The sequence below is a fragment of the Bactrocera tryoni genome, chromosome 1, assembly GCF_016617805.1.
Source record: "Bactrocera tryoni isolate S06 chromosome 1, CSIRO_BtryS06_freeze2, whole genome shotgun sequence".
In the NCBI taxonomy this organism is placed as follows: domain Eukaryota; kingdom Metazoa; phylum Arthropoda; class Insecta; order Diptera; family Tephritidae; genus Bactrocera; species Bactrocera tryoni.
The window spans coordinates 49,234,935-49,248,686 of record NC_052499.1 but is presented as its reverse complement, the minus strand read 5'-3'; the positions used below and the strand labels follow the sequence as shown (position 1 = coordinate 49,248,686).

The window sequence follows — 13,752 nt, the reverse complement described above, 5'->3', positions numbered from 1 at the left end:
ACAATGTAAGTATGGCTGGAAGTGCGTCTGTAAGTATGTGTGTGTGTGTGTGTGTGTGTGTGTATTTGCACTTGTGCTACTATTTGATTATACTCCAGCAAATGTAGACATTAAATCGGTATTTTCATGCTACTCTGTTGATTTAACAGTGATTCGCATAAAATATGTATGTATGTATGTACATAAGTATGTTTGTGTGTAAGTGGTAGGCTTTGATGGATGGAAAAATAATTGAGTTCTTTCATATCAAACAAACTGACTTTTGGAAGTGCATTAAAGAAAGTGATACAAAGGAGTGAGAGGAAGTGCTTGTTTGAGGTTAAATATAAAAAATAAAATAAATTAAGAATCCAGGACGGATAATGATAAAATTAAAAAAAAAAGGATTAAAGAAAGCAAACAAAAAAATTTAAAACAAAACACAAAAATAAAATAAATATACTATATATACAGATTTATTAAGAATTTAATAATATATTTAAAAAAAATATATATAATAAAATAAATTTACTATATACATATATATAAATACTTAAATAGTTACACATATAAAACTTTTTAATTTTTTAATACAAAAATTATTAAAAACAAACAAAAACAATTTTTTATTAAAAACGAAAACAAAAATATATTTTTTTAATAAAAAACAAACAAAAGAAAATAAAAAGTTAAGTTCGGCTACTTTCCATATAAGAACTTGTTTTTGATTGGTCAGTTTGTATGTCAGTTATATGCTAGAGTAAGCCGAACTGAATAATTTCCTCAGATATTATACCTTTGTTTTGAATAATAGCTCATGAGAAATTTTATGAAGTTATCTCTTTAAATAACAAAGTTTTTCGTACCAAAACTTAATAGCGCCGAGCATTCAGTTTTTATGGAAGCTAAATCTTCAACTCAGCTCTTCACGCTGATCAAGGTCTCCATATAGATATTTATACCCTGAACAGGGTATATTAAGTTTGTCACGAAGTTTGTAACACCCAGAAGGAATCGTCGGAGACCCTATAAAGTATATATATAAATGATCAGTATGTCGAGCTGAGTCGATTTAGCCATGTCCGTCTGTCTGTCCGTCTGTCCGTCTGTCTGTATATATACGAACTAGTCCCTCAGTTTTTAAGATATCGTTTTGAAATTTTGCAAACGTCATTTTCTCTTCAAGAAGCTGCTCATTTGTCGGAACTGCCGATAACAGACCACTATAACATATAGCTGCCATACAAACTGAACGATCAGAATCAAGTTATTGTATGGAAGGCTTTCACATTAGACAATGTATCTTCACGAAATTTGGTTTATATTATTTTCTGAAGCAGTAATGTAATCTCCGAAGAAATTGTTCAGATCGGTTAACTATAGCACATAGCTGCCATACAAACTGAACACATAGTTACTAACAGAAATGCACCTGTGAAGGGTATTTAGCTTCGGTGCAACCGAAGTTAACGTTTTTTCTTGTTTTTTTTATTCGTTTTCCATTCTACACAGACTAATGTATAAACGGCGGTAAATTTTTTTATCAGCAGTTCTACGCTCATATGCCCGTCTCTACAGTGGCGTTGACCACGACTCATATTCTTTGTATATTAATCTCTGAATGTATTTAAAAACGTCGGGACGGCACGTACGTTATTCCCAGCTACCACAAATTACACGTATGAACTATTCACATTAGGAATAACAGCAGGGTGAACCCCATCGTAGTGCAATGACAAGGTCTCGCTCCGGAGGAACCGCCTTCATGATCACGGATAACCTCTACGCCCGGTAAGTATGCTTTATATCGCTTAAATCAAAGTTCTTAAGCAGATCATGTTGTTGTTGTTGTTGTTGTTGTTGTTATAACGGCAAAATTCTGCCGGGTTGATAGTCCTTAACCCGATTGTCGTGGGAACGACATAAGAAGATTCTCACAAAAAGTGGTTGAGAATTTCAGAAAATAATGCTGGCTCACACAAAATCCATGAGAGTTAATTAAAAGGACAAAAGGAGGAAAAGGAAACCAAAAAGTTGATCATACCCTCATAGGCAGCCAGCTCTGCAGTCTAGGCAGATAAAAAATCGCCTATCTGCCTATGCCGCTTAGCATGCTACATTGTGGTTGTTGTAAGAATATTTTTTAATTTTTGTTTTGTTAGTATCTATTCTTATTGTGCTGTATACACGGTTAATATATGAAATACAGAACTGTCTGTCATGCATCTTCTTATAAATTTTAGTGTATTATTCAAAAGACTGTAGTGACCACGAACAAGATTTAGTATCAGCCTTGTATATATTAATTCTAGTAAATATATTTATGCCCCAATATAATCGTTATTGACTCGTGAAAGTTTAATACAAAGGAATCACGCTAGAAGATCTATATATTTGTAGGATGGAATAATATTCAATTCAACCTGCCAGTTAAAGTGAAGGGTCTTGATGAAGACTTTATATTATATACTGGTCATAATCTTGTTCAGAGTAGAAATAATGGTTCAATAAGCCTTAAGTTGTACTAATGTTCTCTATTATGGAACAATGATAACGTCTCGTAATTAAGAGAACCACTAGAGATATATTGGAATCTTAAATTTTTGAATGCTTAAGTGACAAAGTCCCGACTCTGGAAGCTCCACTAACTCTTAATGAAGTCATGCTTTTTAAAATGGTTACCGGAAATTGTAAAAAGAACGCAAAATATTAAATTTTTCACAAATATTTATATTGTCCCCTTCAAAGTAGTCCCCACCAGATGTAATATACATCTGATAACGATTCTTCAAGTCCTCGAAACACTTTTCAAAAGCACTTTTAGGGATGGCCTTCATCTTCTTCAGAAAAATTTTGTTTTATCTCTTCGATCGACTGAAAACGAACTCCACTAGGCGGCATTTTCAGTTTGGAGAACAAGAAAAAAATCACACGGAGCCAAATCTGGTGAATACTGCAGTTGATCTGATATTCTTTGCGTTTTCGGACCAAAGAGACCTGTTTTCGGTGATCTTTAAAAAAAAAATTTAGCTTTATCGAGACGAGTCGAGCTTTTGCTCACGTTTCATACCCAAAACATTTGAACGGATTTGCGAGAGCTGTAGAGCTTTCTTGCCATCTTTCTAACACATGTTTGACGATTTTCAAGCACCATACCCTTCACTTTTTTAAATATTTTCATCAGTTGAAGAGGTCGTGGGTCGTCCAGAATGAAGGATGTCTTCAACGATCTCTCGAGCGTCTTTGAAGACTTTGTACCACACGTAGGATTGTATTTTTTTTTTTAATTAAACTGATTCACCGTAAGCCTTTTCCAACATTCGCAACTATTCCGCAATATTTATTATATTTTATTATATAATGTGAGTATAAAGTTAACAATAAAGAACGAATTCATCCCCCGAATGAGTTGACAAATCCCCTTCCGAAATTCTCAAAAAAATCCCCACTTTCTCGTTGTCTCATTGTCTTCCTAATCACTTAATCTTATTTAGTGCTTTCATCTTCGATTCAGTACCAATTGTTTTGCCAATACCAAAAATGTTGTTTGCGTTCGAAGACTCCCTCATCACTTCGCGAGAGCACGGCGCACATGTTGATTAGGTTTGGCCATGATGATATTAATCTAAATGAAGCGAAAATTGAATGAATGAAAGAAGCTGTTGCTTGATGCAAAAAAAAAACATAAATCGGCTGGGAAATAAGTGAGGTGGAGGAGGCAACCTGAATGGGAGAAAGAAAAGGTATTAAAGCAACCGAAGAAAAATATCTCACGAAAATAGAACTGCATGTGAAGCAAGAAATGTCATCGTACTATTTCTTTATTTGGAATTCTGTGTCTACAAATGTACATTAGTTAGTCACTTTTATTTCAAAAATAGGCATAGGTAACAATTTTAAAAACATGTAACCTGACGAACTTTGATGGAAATTTTTAATTGTGTAATTTTCATCAAGTTTTATTCTTGCCAAGGCCAGAAAACAGTTTAACAAATAAAGATAAAGCTTGTAGACACCCAAAACAATCTCCTCGCTGGAGGTTTGACCAAATATTTCCTCCCATTTGCGGTGTGTGGCTTTGTATTGTATAGCAAATATGTAGAGGGTAACACAAGTTTTCGAGCTTCTCGGAACAGGTACTAGTTTTATGAGAAGTTTTCTGATTATAAAGATATAGAGACGGTAGTCGTCACTAAGATCTATAGTTTTGTAGCAAAGAATCGGCTTATAAAGGAACCGTTACATTTTGCTTCTATAATTAAAAGGCAAAACCATATGAGTGGCTCACGAACCTACCAGACTAACATATGAATTCTTTTTCTATATGGCGTAGACAGCGATTACGCGGTTATAGCCGAGTTTAAAACAGCGCGCCAGTCGTTTTACTTTTCACTGTTTAGCGTCAATTGGAGATTCCAAGTGTAGCCAGGTCCTTCTCCACCTGATCTTTCCAACGGAGTAGAGGTTTTCTTCTGCTTCAACTGGCGAGTACTGTGTGGAATACGCTTGGAGCTGGAGTGTTTTCATTTATTCGGACGACATGACCTAGCCAGCGTAGCCGCTGTTTCTTAATTTGCTAAACTGTGTGAATCTCGTCGTATATTTCGTCCTACTCATCGTTCCTTCAACAGCGGTATTCGCCGTTGCCAATTCGAAAAGACCATAAATCTTCCACAGAGCCTTTCTCTTATTAACTCATAACGCCGACTCATCAGATGCTGTCCTCTTTCATAGCTCTGCTCCATATAGCAGGACGGGGATGATGAGTGACTGGTAGAGTTTGGTCTTTGTTCGTCGAGAGCGGACTTTACTTCTCAATTGCCTGCTCAGTCCAAAGTAGCACCTATTGGCAAGAGTTATTCTGCGATGGATTTCCAGTCTGACATTGTTGTAAATATTAATGCTGGTTCCAAGATAGACGAAATTATCTACGACTTCGAAGATACGACTGTCGGTTACAAGGTCTGACCGGAGACTTAATTCTGGTACCGCGGGAAGCAGGAGCCCTTGGAGGTAACTCCAACCTGCTCATGCGGACTGGCTTCTCGGGTAGTATCGTGGTGGTTGTGGTTTGTACCCAAATGCGGGTAGAATTGACTTTATGTCAGTTCGATGTGGAGTTGCAGTGCAACCGGGTGCCGGACCCATAGTACGGCAGAGGTTTTAGATGGGCCTCGAACCCTACCAAGGTGGTTAGTGTGTCCATTTCACACTGCCAATTGGTACTGAAAATGCCTGGCATTTTCGGGGCGCTGATCAACGCATTGATTTGATTCATTGTACTTTTGAGTACCGTGGGGTAAGGCTTACGTCAGTAGGTACCTACGTAAAACATTCCGGTTGTTGTCAACAGTGACGTGGGAGCCAACTCGCGACGACTGTTTGATTATTGACTATGGACTTTGTTTTTTGGCCTATAGATTACTTCGAACAATAAGAAACCTTAATTGAGCTGGAGCATCAATTATGATAGAGGCAACATTTTCTCCAGATAATCTAAAAAAAGGTCGCACAGTTATATGATTTGCGGTTAATGAGAGGATAATCGCTGAAACAAACACGGATGCATTTTAGAAGAGAAGATATTACAGCAAAAAGTAATCTTGAAAAAGCCGCTAAATATTAAAAAAATAATCCAGAAAGCCACCGAATACTCAAACTACCCTTTTAGCTGCCACACAAAGCATTTATAAACGATTAATCTAAGCCGGATAAAGCATATCTTATAGAGTCGACGAGTGTGGTTCTTAATGAAGTCATAAATGCAATCGAACATTCGGTAAATATTTATAAGCCCCAAAAATGTCGGGAGATTAAAGGAAATTTTTTTTTAACAATAATTACTGTTTATTTGACAGTATTTCCATACTTATTTATATACCAATAATTTAACAAACTTTTTTCATAATTTTCAAAGTTGCGCCATCATTAATTTTGAGCTAAAAAAGTTCAGCAACGCTGATATTAAGCTCTGCCTTACCTCGATCACACACACACAACCCTGCATTTGCTTATCGCGCATCACCCAAATAGACATGATAATTACATTCGCGCTAATCTCGTAGTAATTTATTTTATCATTCACATCTGGAACGCCGCTCGGGCGTTGGGTTGGACGGCTGCTCGGTTGGACGCACACACGGAAGCCGATGAAGTCAATGTGTCAGTCAGGAAAAACTAAAGTGCCGGTAAAAAACTCATAGCTTCCGGTTGAATGCAGAGCAATAAGACAGTGTAGGCATTGAAAGCTGAGCACAATAAACACATACATATATGTGTACGTGTATGTGTTTGTTTGCCTGCGCTATGAACTCCAAGGATGCGCACTGAATTGCGACTCAATTCAACTCAACTTCATTTTCATCTAATAAAGTCGGCGAACTCACTTCCTCCCCCAGATGAAATTTTCTTGCAGGTCATGTGAGTGCGTGTGTGTGTGTGTACTCACATATACATACATATGTATATACATAACGGTGTACGTTTATATCGCCGTGGCACAGGCATGCCGTAGAGGGTAAATCAAATAAAATTTAGCTGACTCAATAAAAATCAAAAAGCGTTAATGCTAACGATATGACTTTAACCTGAAGCGAACCAAAATAGCGCGCGCACACACATACACATATACAGCTATGTGGTAGTGAAAGCAGGATTGTCGATTGTGTCAAAGCACGTAAAGAGCGTAACGATGTGGAAAGGAAATGAGGTGGCAACCGAAGCGTTGCATGAAAAGGGCGAAGCGACAAACCGCTGCGGCGAAAGGATCCGCAACAGCGCCGTTATAGTGGTTCATATGTATGTAATAACGGCATTTTTCGTTATATGTCGGCGGATTTCGCTGAGGAAATGTGTATTTATATGCGTTTGTGTGTGTGTGTGTGTGTGTGTCAGTGCCCCACCGAAAGGATGCTGGACAAGTGAAAGCAATATTATTCATAAGACACACACATACACACATACTTCCACACTTCCATATGATTTACCGCTTAAAGTGTGTTGCTGTTTCGATTTGCTTTTTACCGTTGCCAAATCTTGAACTCTCATTTTTTATACTGTCTGCGCGTTAAATGGGAATTGCGAGCTTAAAGCCAGCTCGCAGCGCAATCGTAAACTTTCCGATTGTCAAAAGTCATTTGTAATAAATGATTGCGTGAATGGACGAGCGTGCCAATGCGTACAAGGAAAAGGCGTTAAGTCAGCTGTGGTGATAAATTTCCACATATTTTAGTTCAATGTGTGGCGAGTGCATGTGTGTGTGTGTGTTGGTATTTTAAGGATAATGCTGTCTTACATTGAACAAGGTATTAGTTGGAATTAAAATTATTACAGACTATATTTTGTGGAAATAAACGCAAGAATATTAAAAATCATATCCAATTTTATAGCGGAGTAAAATTTTTTCAATTGGTTGGCCAAAATATTGGCTTTGCAAAAAGGTATGAGGAGATACCAAGCGTACCGTTTTCACCCGACGACAGGCGCTTCTATGGTACCGGTAATGATACTAATTTTAGCAAACCAAAGTCTGTCTTTTTCGGCGTTGAGATCCTGCGAAGATGGTAAGTAGTTGTAGAGATTACTTATGGAGCACGACTCCATTCAAGTTGTATCCTTAGGCGCTCACCTTTAAAATCAAGTTTTCTAAGGCCTTGTTAATAACTTCTGAGGCTTTTTTCAGCTTTAGAGTTCAAGCACTATCTGCTCGGAAATGTTCAATTAACTTCGAAAGTTCACACAAATAACGATTGCTGAACTTTGCGATATTAAAGATCGATTGTGTCAGTGCTTTTCTTTTTTGAAAAACCGTCCTCATGAAACCAAAGCCCTTTGAAATACAAGTCTTCTAATTGGGTCACTAAAAAGCCATTAGATACCTCGTGCTTTAAAAGAATTTGTTATCAGTTAGTGACAGAAATACTTAGTTGCCTCAACTCGAAAAAACCACAACAAGAATATCGTAAACTTCGATAATACACATCACCAATACAAAACATTTTATAAAAGAACTTGATTTTAAGCGGTCAATTGTATGGTGTCTATATGCTCTAGTGGTCCGATCTAAACAATTTCTTTGCAGATTGCACCGTTGCCTTCGACAACAATACATGCTGAGTTACGTGAAGATATCTTGTCAAATAAAAATAATGGTTTTCTATATAAGGACTTGATTTGAATCAACAAGTATAAGTTCGAGTTCGCGTGTATACAGACAGACGAACGGCTAAATCGACTCAACTCGTCATACGATGATATAATTAAAAATATAGATATATGTATATAATATAGATGTCTGCGACACCAATGGCTTTCGGCAAGAAATGAAAATTAGGATTGATTGGAAGAGCAATTTGGATTCTTATATACTTGTAGATCTTGGCCAAAGCCAGAACCGTTGAACGATAGTGACAATACCAAATTATTTCAAACACAAATTCACGGCTTTTCTAAAATTCTCTGGTTGACAACTCCTTGTACTTCCAAATTTCGATCCTAGTGTCTCGAAGAAAATTTTAATTATTACGATTTGGTGAATAACAAAACGGTAATTAGTAGATATACTTTTTTCACGATAGTCTCGACCTTCAGTTGAAAACTTTCAACATAACTTTGATTTTTGATCTACTTTGACGTGGTTTTTTCGGCTTCGGCTCACCTTTGCCACGATATTCGGCTGACTGATCGCCTGTTTCCGGCACGTAAGCATAGGTCTATGACTCGTCAATAGTAAATACAATTTATGACATCCTGGTAGTCGAAAAGCATTGTTTCACAAACGTTAAAGCGAGAAATTTGATTCCGCACACAAAATTTAAAGGAACTTTTTCGTCGAATAATTTCACTCATCGTAAAATTTGCCGAATCACTTCATGTACTTCAGAAAGACAAAGCGTATACCAAGCACAAATGACCACTTTGATGTGATATTTGGCACAGTAGTATATGAATGTATTTAAAAACGTCGGGACGGCGCGTACGCCATTCCCGGCTACCAAAAATTACACGCACGAGTTATTCACATTAGGAATAATCGCAGAGGTCAACCCCATCGTAGTGCAATGATTAGGTCTCGCTCCGGAGGAACCGCCTTCATGATCACGGATAACCTCTACGCCAGGTAAGTATGCTTTCGATCGCTTAAATCAAAGTTCTTAAGAAGATCCTCACACAAAGTGGTTGAGAATTCTTGAAAATAATTCTGCTTGCACAAAATGTGCTAATATTAACACAAATAAAGCAAAGAAGAGAAAGATAAAAGATAACAACAACATAAGAAGGTAGTTAGCAGGTAGTAAGTGCCTACCTAAATGCTTGAACAGATTTCTGTTGTAGTTTTGTTGTAAGCTGATGCTATATTTGTCATTTAGCGGGAAGGGTTTTGTAAGAAACTGTTTTCAATGCTATGTTTTGTTTGTATTCTTCTTTTATTTAGATATAGGTTGAGCAAATAATTTAATTTTCACTTTACGTCGTTGCTATTTCTTGCAGATCCTCAGTTATTTGCATGAAATAAATAGAAAAATTCTGAAGATGAAAATAAACTTCTTTTTTAATAAAGTTTTTTAGTCCTCGGTCTGCAAAATCTTCAGCCGTTGATGAGATCGCACAGCAAACTAAAAATATATATCATTAGCATGTAGTACTAATTTTAAATGGAATACTGTCGAAATTTCTTCACATTTCAGTTAATAGTTCTTGAGTCGTTTGCTATTTTCTGCCATTTTTGTTTGTAACGAAAAAAATAAATTTCAATAAAACATTGTTTCCTGCTTAAATACAATATCTTTGATAAAAGACAGTGGATTAATAAGTGCTACGACAAATCTGCTCCAGTATTTTCAAGTACTGGTTTGCTGAATTCTATCGCATCGACACCAGTACAACTGATGTACCCTGGCCAGAAAGACCATAAGAGCCAGTAACGGCAGAAAACATAATAGAGATATCTGAAACTTTGTTGCCTAACCATAAAATTAAATGAAGTTGTTAGTTAACAATATTGGCATCTCAAAGGAACTAGAAGATCATATCACTCACAAATTTTTACCTGCCAGGGTTCACGTTTTTTGCATATCAATTGAAAAGGCAATCGTGTTCGATTTTCAAAGAACAATCTGGCACTGATCAAGCATCGTAAGAGCAAAATTGTGACAAAAGAGGAAACGAGGAAACGTCATTATACACCTGAATCAAACCCGGAGTTCGCTGAAAGACTGCTGCCGGAGAAAATCCTCCAAAGCATTCGAATTCACAGTGGCTAGTCGGCAAGGTTTTAGCCAGTGTTTTTTTGGGATTTGCAAGCAATTGTTTTCATCAAATATTCCGAACAAAATAAAACAATTAATAAGTTAATAATTAAGTATATTACTGTGCGACCAAAGTTAGATTATAGACCATGTAGTACTTCCAGGATCTGAAACACTGACAACGAACGAAACGCTTTAAATTAAATTATGAATCCCCTAATACCATAAGATCATATAATCATTTTAACTGTTCTTGAGTTACACTTCGCTTCTGCGAAGTACGAAGTATAGAAAAAAAAATCGAAAACAAGAAAAAACGTTAATTCCGGTTGCACCGAAGCTAAATACCCTTCACAGGTGCATTACTGTTAGTAACTATGTGTTCAGTTTGTATGACAGCTACATATATGCCATAGTTAACCGATCTGATCAATTTCTTCGGAGATTACATTGTTGACATAGAAAATAACCTGTGCCAGCTTTTGTGAAGATACCACGTCAAATGCGAACGTTTTCCACACAAGAACTTGATTCCGATCGTTCAGTTTGTATGGCAGCTATATGTTATAGTGGTCCGATATCGGCCGTTCCGACAAATGAGCAGCATCTTGAAGAGAAAATGACGTTTGCAAAATTTCAAAACGATATCTTAAAAACTGAGGGACTAGTTCGTATATATACAGAGAGACGGACAGACGGACATGGCTAAATCGACTCAGCTCGACATACTGATCATTTATATATATACTTTATAGGGTCTCCGACGATTCCTTCTGGGTGTTACAAACTTCGTGACAAACTTAATATGCCCTGTTCAGGGTAAAATATAGCCATTGAATGGCAGCTTCCTTATTAATTATAAACACAAAAGTATAGGCATCGATAGACCGAGTTCTTCTACTTATGAGGGTTGCCTTTTAAATTTGGGGATTAGAGAACAAAAGCAAAATTCAATTATTTAAAAAAAACTTTACTTTACTTTTCAAAATATTCTTTATAAAGATCTATAAACTTTTGCATGCTTTAGAGCCAATAGTCGAAGCACTTTCCCTCCTCTGATTGAGATATCTCCAAAATACGCCTTCTGAAATCATCAACCGCCTCTTCAGGTGTCGAAAAACGTAAACCTCTTAGTTTATGTTTTACGTACGGCAAAAAAAAAGAAGTCATTCGGTGTCAAGTCAGCACTATACGGTGTTTGGCTAATCAAATCGATGTGTAAGAGCTCACATACCCGTGGTGAAGAGTAATCCGTCGTCGGCGATTCGTTTTCCTGACTTCTTCAAAGACATCTGGCAACACTCAGAATTTACTGTTCTGTGTTGTTCTAGTGGTATGATTGCAACATGTACAGTTTTCCCAAAAAAAACAGGCCACCATTTGCTTGAAGGTGCTTCGCACATGAACAACTTTTGTTGGCTTCGGCTCATCTGGAAACATCCATCATATAGCAGAGACTGCTGTGGAGACTGCTGTTTACTTTCGGGCTCAGACTTTTACATCAACAAATAGTCCACTGTCATATTGTCATAGGCATGTTTCGAAGCACTGTCATCGTATTTTTTTTTTTAACATTTCTCTGGACCAATCGACAAGAGCCTGTTTTTAAGCGATTAACATATTGAGTGCAATCCAACGTGAACAAATTTTTTTACAGTTAAATGTTCAGTTATAAATCTCAAACTCACGATAGGTCACATGACGATGTTACAATATCGGTTTGCGCCCAGCATCAATAGTTTCCGGGACAACAACTGATTTTGGACTTCAGTCGTCTCGTCTTGGAGCGATCAACGACCTCAATTTGATTCCCCATAACACCGATAAACACTGGTCCTTGAAACAAGAATCCCAAAAATTCAGTTATGTTCATATATTCACTGGCTGAGTTAACCCCCTGGAAAGTTGTAAAAACAAATCGCGCAAAAATATTTGCTATTTATTTCAATTTTTTGGCAGAGCAGAATATTTTAAGTAACTGTAAACAACACAAATAGCGCTCATATGTCAAAACATTTTGAGCATGTATACCATAAAAAATGTCGAACTTTACGATAAAGTTGTGATTTGCCAGATTGCACGCTAGGGCTGCCAAATACCTATGCATATCGTCACAATACCTAACCTAAAAACTGTCCACATTGCTTTCAGACATTCATATGGCCTTCCAATAAGCAGTTAAGCACTTAAAGCTACAACTACAACAAAGCGCAATATATATTTTTAGCGAAGCCACGCTGAAGACCGAAAGATTGCAAGTGCAAATAAGAAAAGCTGCAAATCTTGGACGGGCGGTAATCAACAGAAGTCATATTTATTTCGATTCACGGACTTGCTGACGCAACAGCGCAACCAACACGAGCCAAACTAGCCGAGCAAAGCATTAGCCGCGGGGCAGCATTTAAGAGAATCCCACACACACGCACTACAAGAATGTGTTGTAAGTGCCGCACGACAACAAAACTCCGAAGGCGCTGATAGTATACACATACATATCGTACGATGAGGGGCGGCGGGCGGTTGCGGAAGCGCACTTTAATATACGAGCGCGAACGCCGCACGCCACCAGACGCATTCGAAGCTTTGGGGATGAATAGCAACAACCTGTGAATATGAAACGGAAATTGAGCCAAGTGGCGTGTCGGTGGCCACTAAGCGCGCACATACACATGCACACAGAAGCGCGCGCGCGCGTCATCAGTGCAGAGTGTTCTATTAATGTTTATTACTTTTGACTTTGCACCGCAGGGGTAGTTTCGCTAACCGCAAGCATGTGAAGCGGCAGGGCTCCAGCTGTGCGACGACAACACCCGCAATCGCCGGCACGGCATGGAAGGCTGTAATACACCCGCGCGCATTTTGCACAACCCACATCGATTTGACGGGCTGCAAGCACGCACACACCAACACATACGCACGCGCGCACACGGAGACGTCATTCAACGCACGACAACGTCATTGAGAATTCGACAAATATGCTTTGTTTGTTTATTTGCAGATATGAAGTTTTGCCGCTGCCCCCTCATACTCAGCGCTCAAACTCCGCGTCAGTGTTTAGTTGTATGCGTGTGTGGGTGTGCATGTTTTGGCTAATTTAATCGCAGCAAATTGTTCGGCAATCTGCGCTGGATTAGCGGCGCCAACACGAAAAGCGATACATTTGTTGCAAACTGCAATCTGCCTCAGCGCTGGGAACACAGGGCGCCTGGAATTGTGGGGCGGACAGTTGCGCCTTGTTTTCCTATCACATGACACGCCCACAGTTTGTAATACTCGCCATGCCGCTCTCCGTAAGTCGAAAATATTCATAAGCTGCTCGAATGCATGCTTCTGTATTGGTGTGTGTGTGTGTGTGTGTGTGTTCGTGTGAATAAGTATTAGTTGCGAGTACTTTGTACTTTATCGCCGGAACGGCGCAATTGGATTATGTTACCGAAATGCGTTAGGAAGCAACTTTATGTTATTATTGTAATCATGTAATAATAATCATTTACGGTTACCGTGGGTGGGTGCAGGCATGTGGTTG

The 13,752-nt window shown here is 38.1% G+C and overlaps 1 protein-coding gene and 2 non-coding genes across 3 annotated transcripts in view; all 3 read right to left on the bottom strand.

Annotated features, from left to right (window-relative positions):
- Positions 1-13,752, bottom strand: part of LOC120775761 (protein Skeletor, isoforms B/C) — a 100,059-nt gene that overhangs the window by 63,338 nt on the left and 22,969 nt on the right. The gene's annotated exons all lie outside the window — the stretch shown is intronic.
- LOC120767101 lies at positions 1,615-1,778 on the bottom strand. The gene has a single exon (XR_005704656.1). It is a non-coding gene; the product is annotated as a U1 spliceosomal RNA (small nuclear RNA).
- Positions 8,941-9,105, bottom strand: LOC120767123. The gene has a single exon (XR_005704669.1). It is a non-coding gene; the product is annotated as a U1 spliceosomal RNA (small nuclear RNA).